General features: G+C 32.2%; 1 protein-coding gene and 2 long non-coding RNA genes across 3 annotated transcripts in view; all 3 read right to left on the bottom strand.

The window, feature by feature from the left end:
- Window positions 1-23,467, bottom strand: part of LOC132910661 (leishmanolysin-like peptidase) — a 214,361-nt gene that overhangs the window by 170,501 nt on the left and 20,393 nt on the right. The window lies entirely within an intron of this gene.
- LOC132910712 (uncharacterized) overlaps window positions 1-23,467 on the bottom strand; it is a 106,246-nt gene that overhangs the window by 68,229 nt on the left and 14,550 nt on the right. The window lies entirely within an intron of this gene.
- Window positions 20,803-22,396, bottom strand: LOC132910353 (uncharacterized). Its single transcript, XR_009658753.1, has 3 exons — window positions 21,587-22,396; window positions 21,383-21,478; window positions 20,803-21,023 (listed from the first exon to the last, which is right to left on the bottom strand). It is a non-coding gene; the product is annotated as an uncharacterized LOC132910353 (long non-coding RNA).

Below are 23,467 nucleotides of genomic sequence, written 5' to 3'. Positions count from 1 at the left end.
ATTTTGATAACCATTCACTAAGATTTCCTCGTTTTATATGTATAGAATCGGACAAAACTAAGATTAATAAAAGATTCTCTTTGTTGTGTTATTAATGAAGAGAAAAGGATAGAATTTATGTCTGGAAAATACGAATATGGACATACTATCAATCTCCTATTAGAATAGACTATACAACGAAGAACTAAAAACTTGGGCGAACGATGAATCCTCTCCTATCTGGTTCGAATTCGTTTTTATACCAGAGTTAATTATATCAGATGAATGACAGCAGAAACGCGTATAGGAAAAGCCGTGTTATTAATAGACAATGCTTGTCAGACAGTATCACTGTCATATCACGTCCATATCATAAATGCGCAAACCGAATTCATAGAAATATGACTTCTTCCGTCAGACGTAATTTCAGTTGTTTAATTGATGGGCCGAATGGATCAAATTAACGAATATTTCACACAAAATTACGGAATTTACTCTGTTATTGATAAAGAAGAAAAGCAAAAACTGCTTGATTTAGTTTGGCGAACATTAAACTAAAAAGTATATAGCGCCTTTTGCAAATCTATCTGTTAAGTGAAGTCGGAGAAGCTAACCAATAGTAACGTTAAAACGTATCAAAGATTGTTGCTATGGTGCAAAAAATATTTGATAATAATTGTATAAAGTGGCTTGAGACACAAATCTGCGATTCAAAATGCCAGCAAACGTGGAAGATGCAAATTACGGTTAGAAATTAAAATTTAAGAAAATCCTAGCGACTAAAAAATGTGACTAGAGAGATGGACAGAATTGCGTAATGTGGAGAGCTTGTGGAATGAAACTCTACTGCAAGTTAAGAGATAAATTAGATGTCAACAAAACATCAGGTTGTACTGGCAGAAATTTGACTCCCATGAACTCTTTATCCAATGTTACCAGGGTCAACTATACGGTTGTACCTCTGTAAATTGCAACAAGCAATTTAAATGCGTGAAGTGTGCAAGATCCCATGACATCCAAAATCCCAGACACATCAGCCTGCATAAATTGCCAAGAGAGAGCACCCTGCTGACTACAGCAAATATTCTACTAGCATTCTTGCTGAAGAAGCCAAAATTCAGTAGCCACAATTACATCTTGCTATATTACAAATATTATATCGAATATTAAACATTTTTTAAAAACTCTTTCAGACTATCAATAATTTTCTAGCAATCAAACATAACTCTCAAGCGGTTAAATCATTGACCATACTTTTTTATTTCTTTCATCCGACTTGCAGTTTTTACTAGTTGTAAACTCATGCAAAGGCAGTTGCTAACTAAGTCTTTTTACTAATTTTTCATTTATTACTTATTTATCAACGATCTGATCTCTACCACACCGGTTGAGGATTAACATGACTTACACAAAGTTTATCGGCATTATCGTATAGTCTATAGATAATTCTAATCATCTTCATAAAAATATAAACTCGTCAAACTCAGCTAGCGAACTCGCGATAATCCTCAAAATACTGGAGCTTAGTCAAAAACACTGCTTAAACTGTATGAGCTTAGAGTAGAGCAAAAGCTTATGCATATGTGTGATAATTCCAAGGACACTATAAATAATATCTCAAGCACACTGTAGAACGTTATTAGCACTAGAACTACCAGTCAAAATCACTGATTCTACAATTTTATAAATGTACCAACCTTCATTTACGGATCATGTTCCCGGATGGATTAATAATACCAAAAATGTACTACATAATATGGAATTCTCTCTGTAAGAAAGTAATAAATAATAAGTGATAAGTAATAAATAATAAATATAAAAATATTCTATTATTACGTATTTTTTAAAAGCCAGTCATTTTGGTAGTTCTAGCGTTAGCCTAAAATGAGAAGTAACAGTTTTGCAACACTAAGGAAATGTTTCACGCAAATGATGAAACTCGCAAAATAAATAGTTCATCGCTAGACGTATCAACGTTTTGTATCATATAAAAATTCAATCAAATACAGTATATTAAATCGTTAAAGTAAGAAAGTTCAAAAGGAATATTAAAAATTTTGTTTTAAATTGTAAGTAGCATTGTAAGTAGCACTGTAAGCAATTCATGTTCTCTTCTATGGATCAATTCGTAGCAGAATTCTAGAAAATTTGCAAATCGTAGTACAACGCATATACATAACGTAATCGTATAGAGCCGGTAGGTATGTGTACACTACTGTACACGCAAATATCGCGGTGGTATTGCCACTAGCGGCTTTTGAACTCGGTTCATTAACCATATCCATTCGGCATTCTGTGGTTCAACCTTCCTAATTATCTTTCCCCTGTCCCACGCATTACCTTTAATAGAAGTCTAACTAATATACGTGGAAATTCAGTTAACTACGATTAACGTATTTGAGGTAAACTAAAATATATTTTAATGAAAAATATCCTTTGTTGACAAAAATTGAGAGTGTGATCGAGTTCATCTTAGAAGAAAATCAATGGAAGTGTATGACATGGCAGCCGATATTCACTATGCACCTGCTGTGTTCTTACATTTATGCGCTATATGTAAATGAATCACATTTATGGTCCTGGCATTGGAGAGGTACAGATGGAATACACAGAATAAAGGACCACCATACCCTAAAGCTAAACTACAACTCAGGAACCAAGTTTTGATTTATGTTAGAAACGCATGCTCAAAGTTGGACAAGACGAATATGCACTACAAAGCGTGACTGGGTGAGTAAGGACAATTACTTAAACGTCAATTTGTCCAATTTCACTGTATTATGTAACTAAACTCCTGTATGATAATTAATTGCATTAATTACTTAGTTAGTAGATAGAGCGATATTACGAAGTTAAAATTAAGCACCGAGTTATACATGATATGTTTGACAACAAAAAGTATACTACTAGAAACAATAATTAGGCATTAATTTCACGGTGTAAAAATTTCACTTTCACTTCTATATAGTTTCTTTAAAATAATAGTACAATTGAAAAAGTAATAATTTCTCGTTTAAACGTGAGTAGAAAATATGCAAGAAATGTGTACAATATAAATATTTCATGAAAAAATACTATATAAAATAAAAAATATGATTCGTGCTAACGTGTTGAATGGCAAGGAAAAATGCATCTAACAACTGTACTTATAACTTGTTAGAGAAATAGTTCGGAGAAAAGAGAATATAGCGAAGAAGAAATACTACAACGACAATGCTTAATTCCCTTATAATTTGATTATTTTGTCATATTTTACAACAAGTTTCTCACGTAGAACAATTATTCTCCTGCGCCACTTCGGTTGATGAAACAATGGATTCCCTACGTTGTCGTGCATTTCATTATAACGGCATGATAATTATCTAAAGTTTCATCAAGGCTTCATTCTCTTACAGGTGAAATCAACGTTGTCATGTCAACGATACCATAAAACATCGCACGAACACGGAACGCGTTTCGTTCAACGAAAGCCTCCAAGTGCCCAATTCGATTGTATAAGAAGTTTCGCCTACAGCTTGCATAACTAATTATATAGTTATAAATAGAAAAAGCTTCTAACTATTAAGAAAAAAATTGCAATTCTACTTTAAATAGTAAAATTTATTTATATCAATATTTATTTCACTACGTATTTAAATTCTCCTTATTCCTATATTTTTATATTTATCGATGATGGTAGTTTTAAACGACTATCCAGATTATATAGCAATTATTTACAAAGTGTATGCTTGCAGTAAGTATCGTGTAATTATTGTATTTATACATTAGTTTCAAAGTTGATCAGTACAATCATGTTGGTCATGTCTCGTCAAAGCTAATGAAACTTCAGAAAATTTTGCATAACATACATAACATATTTATACAATTTCGTATGATTGGTGTTAGTTTATGGTTGATATTACTGTACATGACCATCCAATAATAACTTTAAAATGCATCGATTGTACAAGATTCAATGATTATATTGGACTGGTAACTAAGTGATTGCGGGTATTGTCATTATCACCTAATAACAAAATCCGCAATCACTTAATTGCCAATCCAATAATAAGAATATGTCATTCTATAACGAGTTTCTGTTAGAAATAAAGTTAGTTGGTATATATACTTGAAAATACAGATCATGAATAACGTTAAAATTTTTATGCCATAAATCACAATAATATATAATACTTAAGTTTATTTACCGTTTCATAGGGTACCAATTTTTACGTTATATCCGCATCATGTCCCATTGTTGTTATGAAAGCTGCGACGATACTCCACACTATACAGCGATGAATAATCGTTCAGATCGATTGCTCAATGAAGAGCTAACGAACGGCTTAACTAGCCATTCGTTAACCTGAAGTGCGCGTAATAGCATAACCAGTGATTCTCAACGTTCTCAATATAACCGACCAGCCGACCTTGAATATGTTAACAGCATGAAATTTTACGTAACATTAATTCATGGAGAAGGAAGGATATGAATAATCAATTTTTCATATTTCCCAATGTTTATGTAATCAGAAAACGCGATAAAGCAATGAATAAACGATTAGTTCTGAACTCAACTTTTAAACCATTGTCACACGCGTTGATTGTTTCGTTTAAAACTTCGAATAATTAGTTTTCAATATAATATTTATCGTTACTTCTAATCTTTCACCTATCTAGCAATTCATTAATTTCATCTCATGCCAAATATCTTGCAATTTGTATATAAAATCTCCAAATTCGTTTAAAATTTTACCAATGTAATAACAACGATCATGTCTCGTCATCAAGCTAATGAAGTTCCAAAAATATGTTATATATCACACGTAACATATTCGTAAAAAGTTTCTATAAGGGTTGAGCGTCCATATATTTTCATGGGCCACTGTACACGTAACACTGTACACGTAAATTGTTAGTTTAAGTGCAACTAGTCCACTATGTTTTCTTCGGTAACTTGGAAATACTTATTCCGTAAAACTACTCCTATACACCCATACAACAAATAAGAAATAAATTCAATCAAAAGTTTGCATACCATGTAATACCAAATATTTGAAAAATTTACCTCCAATAATAATGAGGGTTTCGATCCATTTGAAATATGAATAGAGACGAAACTATGCGAGAAATTTCCTTTGGAACGCTCTGCTTCATGAAATACTAACAGCAGAATCGAGAATAATAATTCCTCTATTAAATACCGGGAGTATTTTTATTCCTTTTCTATTAGAACGTATTAAAGTTAGCGATTTCATTACCGGCTGGAAATACATAATATTTATATAAAGTGGCTATTGGAAGTTTCTATCAGCGGCCAAAACGTAATTTTATTATATCATTGAGATAAAAAAATTTCTAAGAACAAAAGTTTGTCGCACCAATACAGCATGAAACAATACCTCCTGAAATACAATATTGTATAAATTTTTGCAAAAAGGATTCTATTAATATGTAAATTATATCGAAATAGAAATACACTTTGATCGGAAACTTTTGGTAACCGCTATGTATTATTACGCAGAATGGAATGAATTATCTATCAAGCGGAATTTTCTAGCTTGAGGAAAAATAGAAGAATATTTCATGTTATTTTAATGTTATGTTAACATGTACAATGTTTTCCTCGAGCAAAACTATTTTACCTTGAAGAAGGATGCTTGATATTTTAATTCTATCGTTACTTCTTACAAAACACATAGATTAAAACAATTGTGAAACACATAAATTCAAAAAATTGCAATTGCTTCAAGAATATTCATCAGTTTAAGAGAATTCTTATCGATAATATGTTAGATAATATGATAACATGTTATATATACGAGATTTTCTTTTTCTACCTCTATGTGAGTTAGTTTTCGAATAATTTCTCAGTACAGTTGTTTCTACTCCGATTTTATTGACTGTCCTGTGTATCGTATTTTTTAAAATTAAATTAATATAAAAATGGACGTCGTTCTTTGTAGAATGTTGTAGCAAAGAGAAGTACACTAGTCCCATGTAAACTTCACAGGATAAATATACCATCGGTGAAAAGGCAAATTGCTTCGCGATGCTCGTTTGTCCGTTCGTAGAAACGTAAACGCAGAAACGACGTTAAAGGATGAGCCGTCAAAGGCCGGTAAATGCCTCCGCTGGTACGTTCTCTTGTATTCACAGTACAAAGCGTAGAGGTCGCGGAATTACGGAGCTTTGTACAAATGAAAGAGCATCGCACGCATGTCGACTAAAGTGAGCGATGAGCAGCCAAGAGACCGCGACAACGTAGTTGTCACAAACTTCCATTGAAATCGTACGTTTCTTGACAAATTTGATCATCCTAGATATGATTAATATATATATATATACGTACAATGACCCTTAAAACGCGGAGCATCAGTTCAGTGTTATACGAATTCTAAATTACATAGCACCCATATTGTAAAAATTACATTGTTATAAAGCAGCGTTATTAGACGATCAATATTTTTGTCGATAATAATGGCAATATTCAAGACTCTCAACATTGTATTGACAATATAAAGAGTGTAACAGAACACGTAGGATCTATTTCGTGGGCAGCTGGTTGTACACCTAAAAACAATGAAATATGTTCGTACAGACTTCGGTTTTGTTTACAAGATATAATTTTCTGTCTTGATTTTGTCTTATCTAATTACCTTTACAGAAGATGCTCAATATGTCCACCTTGCGTTTCAAAGTAAGCCTGTGGACATCTTGTCATGGATGCGGTTACACTCTGAATGGTTTCTTACGTTTCCTGAAGTTGTTGAAAGGTTTGTTCTATTCTGAACCTTGGTATTTCAACATTTTCAATAGATGTATTGCGTACGTAATAGATTATATCGAAATAGATTATATTTCATAAACGAAGATGGATAGAACACATGTTCATACGAACTTTTTTCATTGTCTTTAGGCGTGCGATCAGCTCGCGAAGTGGGTTCCGCATGTTCTTACACCGTGTATATCGATCGCCTAAGGGGTTTCTTACGTACGATAATGTTGCATATTGAGAATAATATTGACAACAATATTGATCGACCGAACACTTAAAAGGAATGATATAGCACGCTTCGTAACATGATGATATTCTCGTAAATTTAAAAATCTTTTGGATAGCGTTTCACTCGTAACCAAAAAACGGATGCACAAGAACTCCATCGTGATTACATTGCTAGTCATAATGACTGCTAATTTCAACGAACACTAAATAGCATACTTCCTGGTTATTGAATTAAAAAAGCAAGCATAATGACCTTCTCGCTTTTCATTAATTATAAGATTCCCGGATTTGACAGGTTGAGTTAAAAAAGAAAAAGAAAAAACAGAATTTTATGGAACATGAAGTTTATTCAGAAAAAACTTATTATTCCGGATAAAGTGAAGTCTTGAATGATAGTAACAAATTATCAGGACACAACCGCCTAGGAGATAAAGTTTTCGTTTATTCATGGACAGAATACGCGCAAACGAATGTGGTAATACTCATGGTTGACCTTTCGAATGCAAAAAATGAAGAACATTCTCTGGACGTTCAGCGAAAGGATAATTTAAACGATGGCAAATGACCTTGGCTGACCTTGGAAGATCAACGTATCTAGGTCAATGAAATCGTTTTATAATGGGTTATGTAGACGCTACAATGATATAAACTATAACACATTGAAACTAATAAAGAAAATATTACAAGTCATTTTTAAGATGGGATATATATTATTCTTCATTAATTCTTTATTTAATGAAAATACATATCTTAATAGGTCTCAATGGTAAAATAAAAAATTGTACAAGCTCATAATCTTTATGAAACTGTTACCCTGGGACGTATCATCATGACATTCTAGAGAGAATTAATCAAATTAAATCATAAAATGTGGAATGTTTTATACGAATAGAGCTTAACCCGGAACCATGTACATGATTTCAGTATTTAAAACTACAATTTATATAGAAGTACATTGCATATTTATTAAAATTTAAATAAGAATAAATAACAAAATGACCACGAGTTTCGTATCCTCTTGACTATTAAAGAACCATCTATAAATAACTTTCCTCGATAATAGTTCATTCATACTTTCTTATATAACAAAATCATATGCAATCAACTACTCGTGAATAGACTACGAATGCTTATGCAAATTTTTATGGCCACAATAAAAGAAATGAAATCTACGTATAGATGTTGTCCTCCTATGTCCCAAATCATTCCTCGCATTTATGCACATTTATATTTCAACTCTACCGATTCATCGTCTACTTACAGCATATGTAATCATTTAAATCGTGTAATCGTTTAAACTGTAAGTTAGATTACAATGAAACAACTATAATTCGTACAATGTCCTTTTCACGTCGTTTTATTAAAGTGCATGTCTACAATACTCGTATTTCTAAAATACAGTGCGTCAATAATCACTTGCAACAAAGTTTGAAAAGCCGCATCATTACCAGCACATTTATTCGTTAATCGTTTCTGCACATCCAACATTTCGATGAAACGCGTGTACGTATATGTATACATATATTCACATATCCATACTGTGCTTGACAACGATGCCATTCTACTCAACACACTACACACTTTTTCTTCGCATTCATTGCTTTACCGTATCCTCGATATATTGCATAGCTTGGTACGAGCCTTCTCTTGTTACAAAGCTGCTGACGGCCAATCGAGCTCAAATGTCGATGAATTCTCTTCAACTGGGTTCTTTTACCTGATCCATTGTTCCTATATTTTGCGTTTAACAGCAGTACAGCCCTTTGAAACTTTCATGTAACAAATTTTCAACGAGAGATATAGGAACCCAAGAATTTTATTATTATACAACTTTTTTATATATATAAATTATACAAGTTAAATGTACTAATGAATTCTTTTAAATAAAAAGATATTTATACTAATATGATAAAGAAGAGTGTATTAAATATTAACTTTCTGATGATATTATTATTCCGCAATAATATTAGCTTTTCTTTTCGAAATAATTGAGTTTTACCATGTAGTTGCGAGTGATTAAACGAACAAAAAAGAACTAAATATTTTGTACACTTTATAATTTAACAATTTGTCGGTCGACATGTAAATAAAAGATTGTAAAACTTGTCAAGTTTTATATTACAATTTACATTACAATAATCCTCGTAAAATGAATTCCTTTTACAATAAACCAAGACAAAGGTACTTCTAAAGTTCTTGAAGCGTACGTTGATTAAGTCATTAAAAGTTACTGTCGATAATCTGAAGTTTCTGTTCGCAGCTTTAAATGAAAAGGTACAATTATTATCTTTGATGAGAGATGTGTCAATCCATCTCTCTCTGTTCTTCAACCTCCTACAATAGCTTTTATTCCAGACTTCCATTATATTTTAAAAGTGAATTAGTTACGAATATATTTAATATCAGAATTTAATATAACGTAATAACAAATTTTCAAATTATCTACGTTCTACGAAGTATATTTTGGAAAATATGTTTCTTCTCGCTGCAAGAAATTACAATGCATTTCCCTACAATTCCATTAGAAATATACTTCGAAACAGTGCGTAAGTGTCTATACTCGATAAAAGCTTCAATTTCGATTTTCTCGAAAGTAAACCTTGAGATATCGTTCTTTATTTTCATCCTCCTTTTCGTATAAAGACATTTACTTCTTTTCGTATTATATTTGAAACGGCCAATGTGATTGTCCTATTAAAAATATTTTTTAAAACTATACGTAAGTATACTTATACTCGACGAAGCTTCAATATCGAATTTTTTATTTCTTCGTATTCTTTATAAAAGCGGAAAAATAGATTCTTCTTTTGCTGCAGACTCTTATTTAAACAGTAGATTTCATTCAGTTTCCACGTTAATTATTTACGCTAAATGTTGCGATAAGTGAAATTCTAATCAATGATTCACCTTTGGCAAAAGCCATCCCTGTTTCCTTCGAAGGAATCAAGTGTATTCCACCTGGACACTGTCAGTTTTGGGAACGATTGAAAATTCATGAATGCTACGACAACGGCGACAGGATCTATTAAACACCATATGACAAACGCTACTCTTTGAGTTTACAACAAGGTAGTTTCTACCCAAAGATCGAGAAATCTCTAAAAAGCACATGTGCTTGTAGATAACATTCTTTTCTCATAAACGATATAATCTTAAATAATATCATATTAATTTTATAATAAACTATAACTATCCTTCCATATTTATGGAAAATTTAAAATCGCAAGAATGTACAGAATGTACGTAATATGGAAAAAAATATTCGAAAATCCAAAGTGCAGGACTCGTTTCTTTTATTTATAAAAATATGAATTTGCATACAATATATCGTAAATATTATTATTACTGCTACATTATATATATATATATATATATATATATATATATATATATATATATATATATATATATATAGATAAAACGTCATAATATAGTAGAAGTCCTTTTATTTTACAAACCGAAAAATCATATCACAACATTTAATACTGACAAACATAACAATAGATATTGTCATGTATTGTTGCGTTAAACAATAGATTCCCTCTGTGGACGTAACATTGATATAGTCCATATATGGCTATAGGCTATAGCCTATGGCCTATACCGTACAACTGACAATGAGTTGAGCAATACCTTTGGCACAGTTATGAATAGAGGAAAATACCACAAAACCAAATGAAATGGCTAAAATGGCTAGTGTATGAGTCATTTCTGCGTGCAGAGGTTCGTCAATGGTTCTAGGTCATTCGACGATAAATCGATCACTTTTTGACATCGATGTCAAGGATTTTATTGAAAATAAAATATTATACAGTCCATGTAAAATTCAATTATCATTTTTATGGTTTCGAGTTCGTTTCAAAAATAAGAACCTTTTGATTTTGCAATTCTTGTCCATTTTTAGAAAATTAACGCGTACTTGAAATTTTTTATCTCGGAAACTCTATCTATCGGATAGAATTGTTTTATTTTCTATATTTTCGAAAATTCAACACATTTAAGCTAAAATTCGTTTACGTCGAAAAACCGATATCGTAATGTTGAAAATTATACAGAAATTTTTACTTTCAAAACTGTTCAAATCACGAACAAAATACTATCTCTATAAATGATAACGCAATTTGAGAACCATTTCACGTCTTTTATCAGAAAACACTGAAGCGCGATGCGCACGTTTACCGGCAGAGGGTTTGGCAAATAGCGCAAATACTGAAAATGTATTCGAGAAAAACTACGAGAACTACATCAACAGGCCTGGTCGATAGGTTTTGCTTGAAAGTGTATTGGCCTTGTACATTACTGCAATATTCGATAAACGACGTTGTGGATGGCCGCAGGGACGTAAACTTGGGACCAACGAAGGACCTTCAACGTGTACAGCTACTGGTTTACGCGGTGCAATGAACGAGACTATAATATAGAGTCATGCAAAGACGAGCGGAATAGAAGGGGACACCGAACGAGAAGGTAAGAACAACGAACACGAAGGGCGTGATACAGAGGAAATCGTAATCCAGTTTATCAAGCCAAAACGTATAACCCGCGCACCTAAGTTCACCCGAATGAATGATTGCAAGTTATGATAGCTCTTGTTTATTCAGCACATTTACGATCTTCCGCGATGCGTAAAATAATTCGACGAAAAATCAAGACAGTTTGCGAATCAACGATTCGATTAATTTTTGCAACGATCACGTCAATTTCTTTCAATTTTTCGGGATGTGGTTTCGATCGATTTCACATTCTAACATTCTAAGGGAAAGACGCCATTTTATCGAATTTCATTTTGAAAAAGATTGCAAGAACGAACGAATCAGTCGAAACGATTTTAAAGACAGATTGCTGCTCCATCGATCTTCTTGAACGAACCATTTGCGTACGTACGCTTGGAACTAGTTGGAACTTCTTGTTGCACTTTGTTTACGATCAAATTTATACGCGGTTTCATAAAACGTCAAATGATACGTGACAAGGATGTACGCTGTATTTTATTAAACATGAAATGTGGTGATAAAAATAAAAGGAATACTGTATATAATAATATTCGTGTTATTACTTGTTATTCTTTGTTACGTATTATTTATGTGTTTTGTTTATAATAAAATTTGTACGTGATTTCATAAAATGAAGAACGACATATACCGATAAAATATTTCTACGTTTATTCATTTTTAAATATCAAGATACCAAAGTTGATAGGATTAAAACCAGTCACAGTAATATCGGTCCATAATTACAAGAAAAATTGATCCATTTCAATTCTATTTTGCACTCTGTTTTACACCAATTATAAAGTTAAAAAAAAGGCTATTCTTCTCGAAACTTTACTTATAATCAATACGTTGTTGATTACCGTGGAGATACTCCTTGTAAGTTTCATGAAAACCTGCCCGAGATGTATCGAATTACTTTACACGAGCACGTCCGCCTCCAATAATACGGTTGAATGAACGAAGTCGGAATGCCATAGGAATTTAAATTTCTGCGCGTCGCTTCAGTTCGACAGACATCCGGGAATAATTGCAAACTCGGTCGAAAGAGTATTTCAATCAAAAACGTTACAAAGTTCGGTACTTTTCTAGTTTGAACATATAATCTGGGCGTTCGCGAGCATCACAGTAGGACTTTTCATCACGAACAAAAGACTCTTGCCCTTAATGTACGACTCGTTCCTTTGTCTCCCTGCGTCAGCCCTATTTTCAACCAAGAAAGCTTTGATATTCCAGTCATTTCAACTTGGAATAATATACTGAAAAAATATTAGTTAACACACTATTCCAGATACTTGAAAATTTCTCAAAGGAAACTTGTATTTGATGTCAGAGGTAGGAATTGTCAGATAGACAAGTTTTAGTTTAGTTTTTCTTTATAAGAGGAATTTTACTTTTCATTTAATAACCAAGAATTCTCGTCCGTGTTTATCTCTTTTCAGAAAAAAGAAGAAAAAGAAAAAACTGAAGGATATTATAACATCTCTAATTCCTGTTCTATAGATTTCAATAAATGTGTCTGTAATTACGATAGGGATGAATTATATCTAACTGAATCATGAAATTTTAGATCAGTTGATTTTCGATAGACAATAAATTAACAAATATAAATGTTTATATTATCGATTACACCATATTGTGCGTAGGTTTTGACTACTGCAATAGGATTTTATAATCCTGTTTCTATTACGAGGTTCGATGTAGCCTTTTTCAGGTGACTGTCCAATTATTTATAAATTTTCTCTCTGTATATTTCATATGTTGTTATATATCATGTGCATCCGTAGTATAATTATAATTACATAATGCGATGCAAGATAAGTACTACATTTATTATTTCGTGACATGACGAGATTGTATATTATAACATATATAGTTACTAATAATATAACTTTAAATAAGTAAATTAATTGATTAATTAATTAAACGACATCCTCGGAATATTTTTCACTGAAGCATAAAAGCAGGAATGTCATTTCAGGAAATTCGAAGATACATTTCGCTTGCTCGGACGATAAAATGTCTGAATATAAGGACGAAGAATCATAACTATCATAACTAACATTTCTCTCGAGTTAAAGCTGTAACGTATACCTGGCCAAATACTTGCTCTTTCTCTTCGGGGTAACACAGACTAAGGGAACATTCCTGTTCCCGCGTAAATATCGATCCGTTAGATATCACACAGAGAGTAGGAGAGCTCGAGAGGAATGATACGGAAAATGGGAGATAGGTGAAAGTGTGAACAATGCTTAGTGTCGTAGTTACCAAGTGCAACCGCCTAGTTGGTGAAACCTACACCATGATGTCATAGCACGAACACATTGCATACCATATATACTATGTGTAATAAGAAGCAACTACAACAATTGCATTTTCATGAGTCTGCTTTTTCTCGCTTTCTTATATTTGTTCGATTAAAATTGAGTTCTACAGCAAGATTATTCAGATAAGATGGTATATAGAAAGACATCTCAGACACATCTCAAAATCAAGCTTTTTCTAACTTTTATAATATTTTGAAAAGACTGGCACTACAAGATATTATATTATGGTATATATAAATAGAGATACAAAGCATTATACATATAGCATGTACATATACGTAATGGAAAGTTTTCAAGTTAATTTTTAGCGAGGTACAACATTAAATTAATAAAAGTTATAGCACAGAAATTGCAAATTTATTTATATGTTAATACGATAAGATGTAAAAGCAGCTGGTTATATATTAGACATATTAATTTACATTTATTTTACTTTAACAAATGTGTAAACATTTTAATGTAATAATTAAATACTGTTTCTTTTAAGGCAATTTTGATCCACAAATTGTGTAATGCTTATTTGCTTATGCAATTATTCTTATCGCTACAATTTCGAATTTTGCTGTACATAATATGGACATAGTTTTCGTAAATACATAGATCCTTAACAATTTTCTAGCGTCACGTAAATAACGTTTAAATTTCGTTCTAAAAAATATGTTACAACTAACCGTAATTTTATCCTGTTCTAGCATACCAGATATGTGGGCATGAACAAGATAAGAATTTCTCGTTGGTAATTTTTGATAATATTTTTCTTGTAGCTAGGACACATTATGTTAAAAAGCTCTACTTTCTAACGATTACTACACTAGAGCTTATAATTTAACTAAGAATGCATTATATTTTGTTGAAGTTCTTAAACCTTGTTCAAGAACCATAAGTATCAAGTGAACTGAACACTAAACAACAGAGTATGTGAAAAAATGTCTCTAGGATAAAACACTGTAATGGTGAAATATTTCGTTGAAAATTGTACTATTAGGCACCGGCATAAACCTGAGAATGGAGAATTTTGTGCCCCATTATATACCAAGGGGTGGGTTATTCGCGCCTTATCATCCAACTGACTAAGCGCAGCCTACTCACCATAAACCTCAGTACAGTGAACATATAGTGAAAAATGATGAAACTACCAAACGGAAATATTTGTCTTTTATGAATGTATATAAAGATACTTATTGTTAAAATTATTTTAACATCCGTATTTTGACTAGGAATTAAGCATGATTCAGAAGCAACTATCCAAATTCAGTTTTTAATAACACGAGCTGTGATAACTGATAAACTGTTCTGATGAACAAGATTCTATTGTAGTATTACTAGTTCAACCGTGCAAAAGAACCCTAATATTATGAAAACAGAAGCATGTGAAATATTGAAACGATTGAAATATTTTAACACGTTGATTGCCACGTGAATTTTGTATATTTTGCCCTGGGAACCGCAATAGATTGAGATACACTACACCATAATGTTTAATTATCGCAAGACGTCATTGTATTTGCATACTTTTTCCTGACAACGTTATAGTTAAGTCACTCAAACCGTTGAAAATCTTTCAATTCATGAACTTGATCTTATTTTAATCATTTTAAAAAATTTAGTAAAACGTGCATCATCGATGACCATCGTGGCGGTCAACGTGTTAAAATACGTACAGTGGGGCAGATAGAAGATACGTTCTGCGGTATAGAAATTCCACGATATGCAGGATCCTACCGTATCTTAAAAAGTGTAGATTAAAATTTTAATAGCCACTGATGATCTTCAACGATAAGATAGATACGGATGATTTTCCGAATTTCAGTCGGCCTATGTATGTACATTACGCTATCACAGATATAGGTCGTCAAGTAGAATCGAATGGTCTGCCGTCGCGATGGAAATCGAAATTTATGGTTGAATCCGTGGCACTCTCGCCTCGTTGCTCATGGAATTCAAGGATATGTGTATCTAGCTACAGAAATATGCAGAAAACTGTATGCATCAATTCCACTACATACGCGTGCTAGTATAGTTACGGTTCGCGCGCATACGTGAACAGCTCACACAGATAACCAACCTAGAGACCGCGAGATGAAATCGGGCAAAAATGACTTTTTCATAACGTGTGATCATACATTTACCTCTGTACATGTGCGGATGTATATGTGTATACATATATTGTATGGTGAGACTGTTCGTGCAAAGAAGCACACGTTATGACGAACGTTCCGCACAGAAAACTGGTTCAACGAAACGTATAATCTTGTAAGTTGAACTATTATGGGCTGATTTTGTCCAACACTTTATTTTTTGTTAAGAATTTTACTTCTGCATGACTTCGCACGATCTCTCGAAGAAAAATGAGGTTGGAAGTTACGCCAGAGTTATTAATGTCGCTGCTAGGAAGTACTATTCGATGGATAACTGAATGACGAAGAATATTTAATTCGCAGGGTACGTTAAATTTAAAGTTACAATACCTTATCTTAATATTTGAAAGAAATCATTTCGAAAAGTCTTTTAATAGAACTTCCACGACATACTTTGTTCGTTGTTAATATTTATTGAAGCACACATATTTTTAACCAGCCAGTACAATACTATTGACACTCTGTTATATAAACCATTCACCACTGACTAGAAAAGTATGGTAACTTTAATTTGTTAATCTAGGAATCATTAAGCTTCATTCCCACTAACTCAAGGACTTCGACACGAAGGGGAACTCAAATGACATTTATGCTCAATTGTCGTCAGTTTAAATACTGATTAAATTTCAAATTCATGAGACGAATATCGTTTCCTAACAATGAAATTGTTATAATAATACATTTTCTTTTATTTGATAATGATGTTTCCCTTCTCATGGTTCTACGTAATTCAGCTCAAGATAAATAATATAAAACACTAAATAAGAAACTATTTAACCAAATATTGTTTTTCTAATATAACCAAACTTTAATCTTCTTTACTATAATGAATTTTTAATCTTTTACTATAATGACAAATATGATAAGCTCATGATACAATATATTATAAAAATAAGATGACTGCAACAGGATGCTGCATCGTATAGAGAGCCGAAATTAAATAATTGATTGTTGATGTTCGTTTATTTAACTTCGATATTGAGTATTCTCAATAATTTCTACAAGAGCGCTGAGATTCGCAGATTAAACATCTGAACGTGCATCAAACAGTTATGCGGCGCTGATGGCATATCGGAACATAGGTCGTTAACTTTCTCGAGCAACGGAGCAACGCTTTCACGTGCACGATCGTCCGAATGGAAGTCACGTTATCGTTTGATTATAGTCGAAAACTATACTCTTTCAAGCGAAAGTCATTTGCCCCATAGCAAATCGCAATAACGTTCAAAATTCGGACTAGTAGCTTGCTTTGAAAAGGTTATTGCTGAAGGTAGAAGAAATGGAACATCGTGAAATATATATGAGATTACAATATAGATCCCCCATGAAAAGTACAACTTTATACGTGTATGGTACAACTGATTTATCAACATTTATTTTTAAATATATTTTAAAGCAATCGCAATTCAAGCAATTCGTTTTAAAGCAATGCAATGAAATGTTAACATCACAAATTCAAATCTCCTATTTTATTCTCTTGTATAAATCTATACAAGTATACTTTTCATATTCTTTTATAACAATTAATTAAGATTATTTCATAATTATTATTTTTTGAGAAAAGGAAACCCCATAATTTTATACAAAAATAAACATCCATAATCTACACGTAACTTAATCGCCAAATATATATGTAAATTAATATGTCGATCCTAGTTATAGACAACAATTATGTCATAATTTCTAATAATAATGAATACAGTGAAACTATTACTGTTACGATTAGGTATGTTTGTTTTAGAGTAGCTCGACTCTAAGAAAGCTGCCTTGGTGAATCCCACGTGATACGATATCCATTGCCCTCGAAGGAGATATCTTGGATTACCATCCTAAATTGCTAGCAATGATTATCCCCTTTATTGGCTAACTTAGGAGTAGAGCACTAACAATTCAAACTGTAATAAGCCAATCGTTTTTATTACAGCTATTTCTGAAGTTTACGTAACTAATCGCCCGCTCGCAGTTGGTTTATAGAAAAATTTCACAACGACTTTAAATTTATTCTTCTTTACATTCATCTACGCTTGGTTTTCATTTTTATAGTACTTTATTTGCTTCAGTCTTGAGCAATCCATTGAGGATACAATATCCAATACTTGAGTTTAATAATCGCAAGTGTTTAAAATATAAATATAATCAATTTTGTCTTTAAACGGATTTGCTTCACACGATTTTAATTCAGCACGATTTAAAAAACAAACAATTCTCTTTTTGCACGAATCAATTCGATTTAATACGGTTCGAATGGTGTCATTTAAAAAATTTCCATTGGAATTTAATTCTTTGAAGCTCGTTTTGGTATTTTTATTATGTCGTTGGAAGCGGCGAAACTGATTCAATTACAGTCTCATGCAAAGGAATGCGTCCACCGTCAAAAAGTGCCAGCGAATAAAATTTAATAATATGTCACTATATAAATTAAAATAATATAATATAACAAAAAATATTACAACTGAATAAAAAGCAAAGAAAAATTGGATTACAGAATTTGATCTGATTTGTTCGAAAACAACTTGTTATTTGTACTGAATTTTTACGTCTCTAATCAATCTTATATTTTTTCATATATTTCCTTTTATCTTTTTCTTCGTTTTTGTATGGTTCATCGAAAATCTATCAATCGTGTAAAGATAGAATTGGTATGTTGGATACGTCTTTGTTTTATAATACCGCGTCATATTCGTCGTGTAAACTATGGCTGAAATACAACGAAGGCCAACTACGGTTGTATCCAACAATTTTAATTTCCGACTTTACTTTCAAATTCCTAAATACACATAATACATTTGCGAGAACGATTACAATTTCGACAAATTATTAAATCGTTAATCATTCATTTATTTCTTAAATTTTTATCGTGTATTATTATATATATATATTACTACCATGCATAGTATGCCTTATAAGCTATAAGGAATGAATGGTTTGATCTTGTCATATGCTTATCTGATTTCCCGTCGGCGTGCAGCGTGTATCATCAATAATTCATGTATATTTTGTTTCCCATGGTAAACTACGCGTATGGGATAAAAGTAATCAGAGTTTAGATTACTTCATTCCAAACCGAGAAATATTCTGCCAGTCAGAATTAAAATTAAAAACATCGTGAAATTTGGATTTTTAATACGTATTCCACGGTGTTTTTAAATATTCCTAGAATAAATTAGAAATCAGAAAACTTATTTCGAATATGTACTTGATCGTCGTAATACATATTGAATATTGTTTTCCGATCTGAATGCTTATTTTTCACTATTATACATCTAATAAACGATATTAAAGTTAAAGATATTGTTACTTATATATCTATTCATATATTTTTGTAATATTACAGGCGAAGGGCTAACATATGAATAAAAAATAAATAGATAAATAAATAAAAATAAAATATTGATGTTAGAGGATATACGATAAATAAAAATTCGAATACCGCAATAAAGTTAAATTTATATTTTGGTCCCGTCGCATGAGACACTCTTGCAATGAAATGGAAACGGCAGAAATATCGATACGCTAAAAATTGCTTGTTTATGTTACGTCCGTACATATGCAGATTCTGATTCACAGGAACTATCCATCATCGTTCAAATAGTGCAGTTTTTTCAGTGGCAGACATGAGACCACGACCAAGAACGACAGATACGTCGTTAAGATTAAATGTTCAATTTCGAGCATGTGGGTGACTTTCGGGAACAGAAGCAGTGCTTCGTCACTTCCAATCTTGATTGGTCGAAGAAGGAGAAACCGAATGAGAACGGGAACGATCGCCGATAGATATTTCCTTTACGCGAAAAACCGTACCTATTCAATTGAAAACACAAAGAAAACCGATTTCTACCTATCAGGAGTAAGCGGTAAATATCTCACGTAATAAATTTTATTTTGAAGTGCGGTGATATATGGGAAAAACCATTGTCAGTATTGTCAATTGCTGCACAATTGAACTAATATTAGTAGCGAAATTTTACAAGTTACTTACAAGTTATAAACTGCTTCTTGACAACAGCAACAACAGAAGTTTGATTTAAAAAAGAAGAAAAAAGGAAATTTATAGAGATCAATCTTACAGATTACACGAAATTCTTTTAAATAATTGTACACAGATTGTTGAAAAATTTAAGAGTATTTCCGCAAAGACTTTAGAAATAGAGATACGATCAGGAAATACAAAAGAAAATTGCCATAGTTTACATAATTTTATCACAAAAGTTGGAACCATTACGCAGCTATTTCCTCTACTTTCTCTCGGTTGTATTATCCTAATTTTGCTCAAATCGGTTGAATATACGTAAACGTCAGTAAGAAAGCAAAAACCAGAAAAACAACAGGAAGAAAGCAAGAGCCAGAAAAACGACAGAATACTATTATATGCAAATGAAACACAGAAATTTATTTTTATACATTCTACAACTAATTTCTATCAATAGAAAAAATTTTTTTTTGTTCGCAAAAGTTAGAAAAAATGAGAAAATTGAGGAAAAATAAGACGCGTATAATATCGTTCGACAGTCGTAACTGCAACTCAAATGGTATCCTAGACGCTTGAACTTACAATTAGCTGTATGTAAGGCAGTAGGTTGACGAACTATTGGTATTCAGTCCTCCTTCAAAACGGTCTGCTAGCTAATATATTGAAATTCATGGCACGAACGAACCACCGCAATCATCATGCGTACGAATATTTACGACTTAGGTAAAACAAGTCTAATATCATGTTGATGGCCGAACAGCAATGTTCGAAATGACATCGTGTAAATTTCGAAAGGTGAGTAAAATACTGGTACCATTTCATTTTTTATATTTATTTTATGTGTAACTCTACATCAATTGGTTTTTTAAAATATAAATTACTGATCAAAAATTTGCAATCACTTATCCAGCTGTAATTTTATGATCAGAAATTTATTCGAAAGATTTATGAAAGTAAAAGAAATAAATTCTTTCAAACAAATCCTTTTACTTGGATTTGCCGGCTGACTTGTCGAACATAGTAGAATTCAAAATTAATTTCTTTCTCAAATTCTTGCGTTCGGAATTCTTTTATTTTCCATTGAAATCGGTCATCGCCTTACGTACAAGCGAATCAGTGTAATATTTACCGCTTCTGTGAAAGTTTAAATCTACAATCAATTGCTTTCTACCGTTTATATACAATTTACACGGCGTTAAAAAAAGATACTGAATCACTACATGAAATATTTCTATAGTCATGGCGTATCAATATTAGGAAACTCCACTTTTGCAAAGTATTTTAGTTCGATTGAAAAACGCTACTTGATGGAAACGAAAGTATAATGACTAAACAGCGTATTTTTCAAATATCAATCGAAGGAGATTTAAAAAAAAAAAAGAACCTGTGCATTCAGAATTCTACCAAAGAGTGGAAAATTTTGATGAAACTACGCAGAAACGGAGAAGAAATGGGAAACAAAGTCGAAGCACCGTATGTTGTATGTAACCAACCTTTTGTTCTGTTAGCGTATTTGGTTTGTTCGGTATAGGTACGTACAGTTTCGACCCCTTCGATTTTCCAGCCTGGAGGGCTTGATCGTGGCCCGCCTACAAACAGGATCTGATTAGACGAGCGAACGGGTGTCCCGGAGAACCAACCAATCGATTCGAATTCAGAATCTCGAATTCACGATGGTTCGTGCCCTCCAGTTGTACCTGCGTATCCAAGTACTGGCACCAAGCTACCCAGAGCATCGTAACCCATCTAGATTTCCGAAGGCAGTTCGTGTTGCGATCTGACTAATGAAGACGGATATTGGAAGCGCGCCTTCGATTCACATCACTGTCTCAGCACCTATTAGCATCTTCCAGTCTCTTTGGGGACATACTCCTACAAATACACCTAACATTCCCGCTTCTAAATTAATACTGCATTTCTCTAATGTGATCGCTCTAATGTGATCTTTCAAGAACAGACATCTTCTGCTTTAATGCAATTTACTACATTTTCTATTTCGCTATATTTTACTGTATTTTTTATTGTCTACCTATTTGTTATCTATCTTAATTCATAGTTAGATCCATGTCTATAATATTATCTTTATAAAAGAAAATGTTTCCATTTAAATGACCGTTACGGTTCTATTGATTTCTTTATATCGTGTTATAGAATTATTATACATAGAAATATAATAGTCATATAAGAAGCAACAACGAAGTTAAAAATGCGAAAAAAATGTATGATATATATTATTACATATCAGTGGTAATTATTATTAGTATACTATTCGTATGATAATAAATTGCGCAAATGTTGTTCATGAAATCCTTGGAAAGTAAGATTTCTAAGTCGATATCGTTTAGTTTCTTTTAAGAAAAGTAGAATATGTAGGTTGTATTTCCGCTAAATGTAGGCTGATTTGTTTGACAACCTGTAGACAACGTTCATATGACCAAGTATCCTACACAGAAATATATCATACCAAAGATATGCTTGTAATTGAATAATTGTTATCAACTTTAGAATCCGCTAGATCCAAAATTTTAACTGTGAACAATTTAATAAATAAAGAACCAGCATTCGCTGTTATTGCAGTAAATTTTATAACTCAAATATTCATTGACAAACGAGAAACATGAAAAAAAAAAACACTTACTAAAATAAATTTCTATTTATGGATGAGATAAAAGCAGATATATATTCGACCATTACGCGCAATGGTATTGTAAATTGACCAATAGATATGGATATTAAGCGCTGCTTTGACCTACATCAAGGTCTGGTTACCAATTAATATACGTTCCAGTCCACTGTGAATACACGACACACAAGTTACATATAGCGTTATAGTATGTATCCATGTTCGTATACGAAGTACTCGAATTTCTGCGAACGCATTTCACCATAACGGCAGATTACAATGCCTAATGTGAATAATGAATACACGTTCATAGTTCATACATCAAAGATAAATTCGCGACGATTTCATAAGCCTAAACGAATTTTTCTTTGAAATGTATTTTCAACGAATGCTTAGAAATATGTATATTTAAAAGAAAGATTATACAAGATCAAAGACTCTTTGATACTAAAGGCAGTATCGCTTGCGTAAACAAGGTTCGTTACGCTTACCAACTTCGGATTATGAAATGCACAATAGAGTTCGTGTGGTTGCCGTAACCTTTTGGTTGATGTCGAGTATTCTGCGAGTATTCAATGGCTACAGAAGAGAACTGTGAAAATCCGTGAAAAGAAAGTAAACTTTGATAGTCAAAGCATCGAACTTTCAATATGTATAACTATGATCAAATGAAACGAAGATCAACTTGTACAAACGCAACAAATAGCTAAGAATATATTATAACCTTGTAACATTGGTTTCATTTCTTAAGAAATAATAATTATTATTATTTTTATATTAATATGCCAATTTAATTCAATTTTTTCTTTTAATCGTGACAGCTAATCGATCGATTAAACTGAAGACTTTGATCATGCAATAGCCAATCGAAATACCGATATTGCAAATACCTCGCATCACAAAAGAACCTATCGACAAAAAACACTATAATCTTGTCTCCGTACACCTCTCAAAT

The sequence above is a fragment of the Bombus pascuorum genome, chromosome 9, assembly GCF_905332965.1.
Source record: "Bombus pascuorum chromosome 9, iyBomPasc1.1, whole genome shotgun sequence".
In the NCBI taxonomy this organism is placed as follows: Eukaryota; Metazoa; Arthropoda; class Insecta; order Hymenoptera; family Apidae; genus Bombus; species Bombus pascuorum.
The sequence above is the reverse complement of the archived record's forward strand: the minus strand, read 5'-3'. Positions and strand labels throughout refer to the sequence as shown.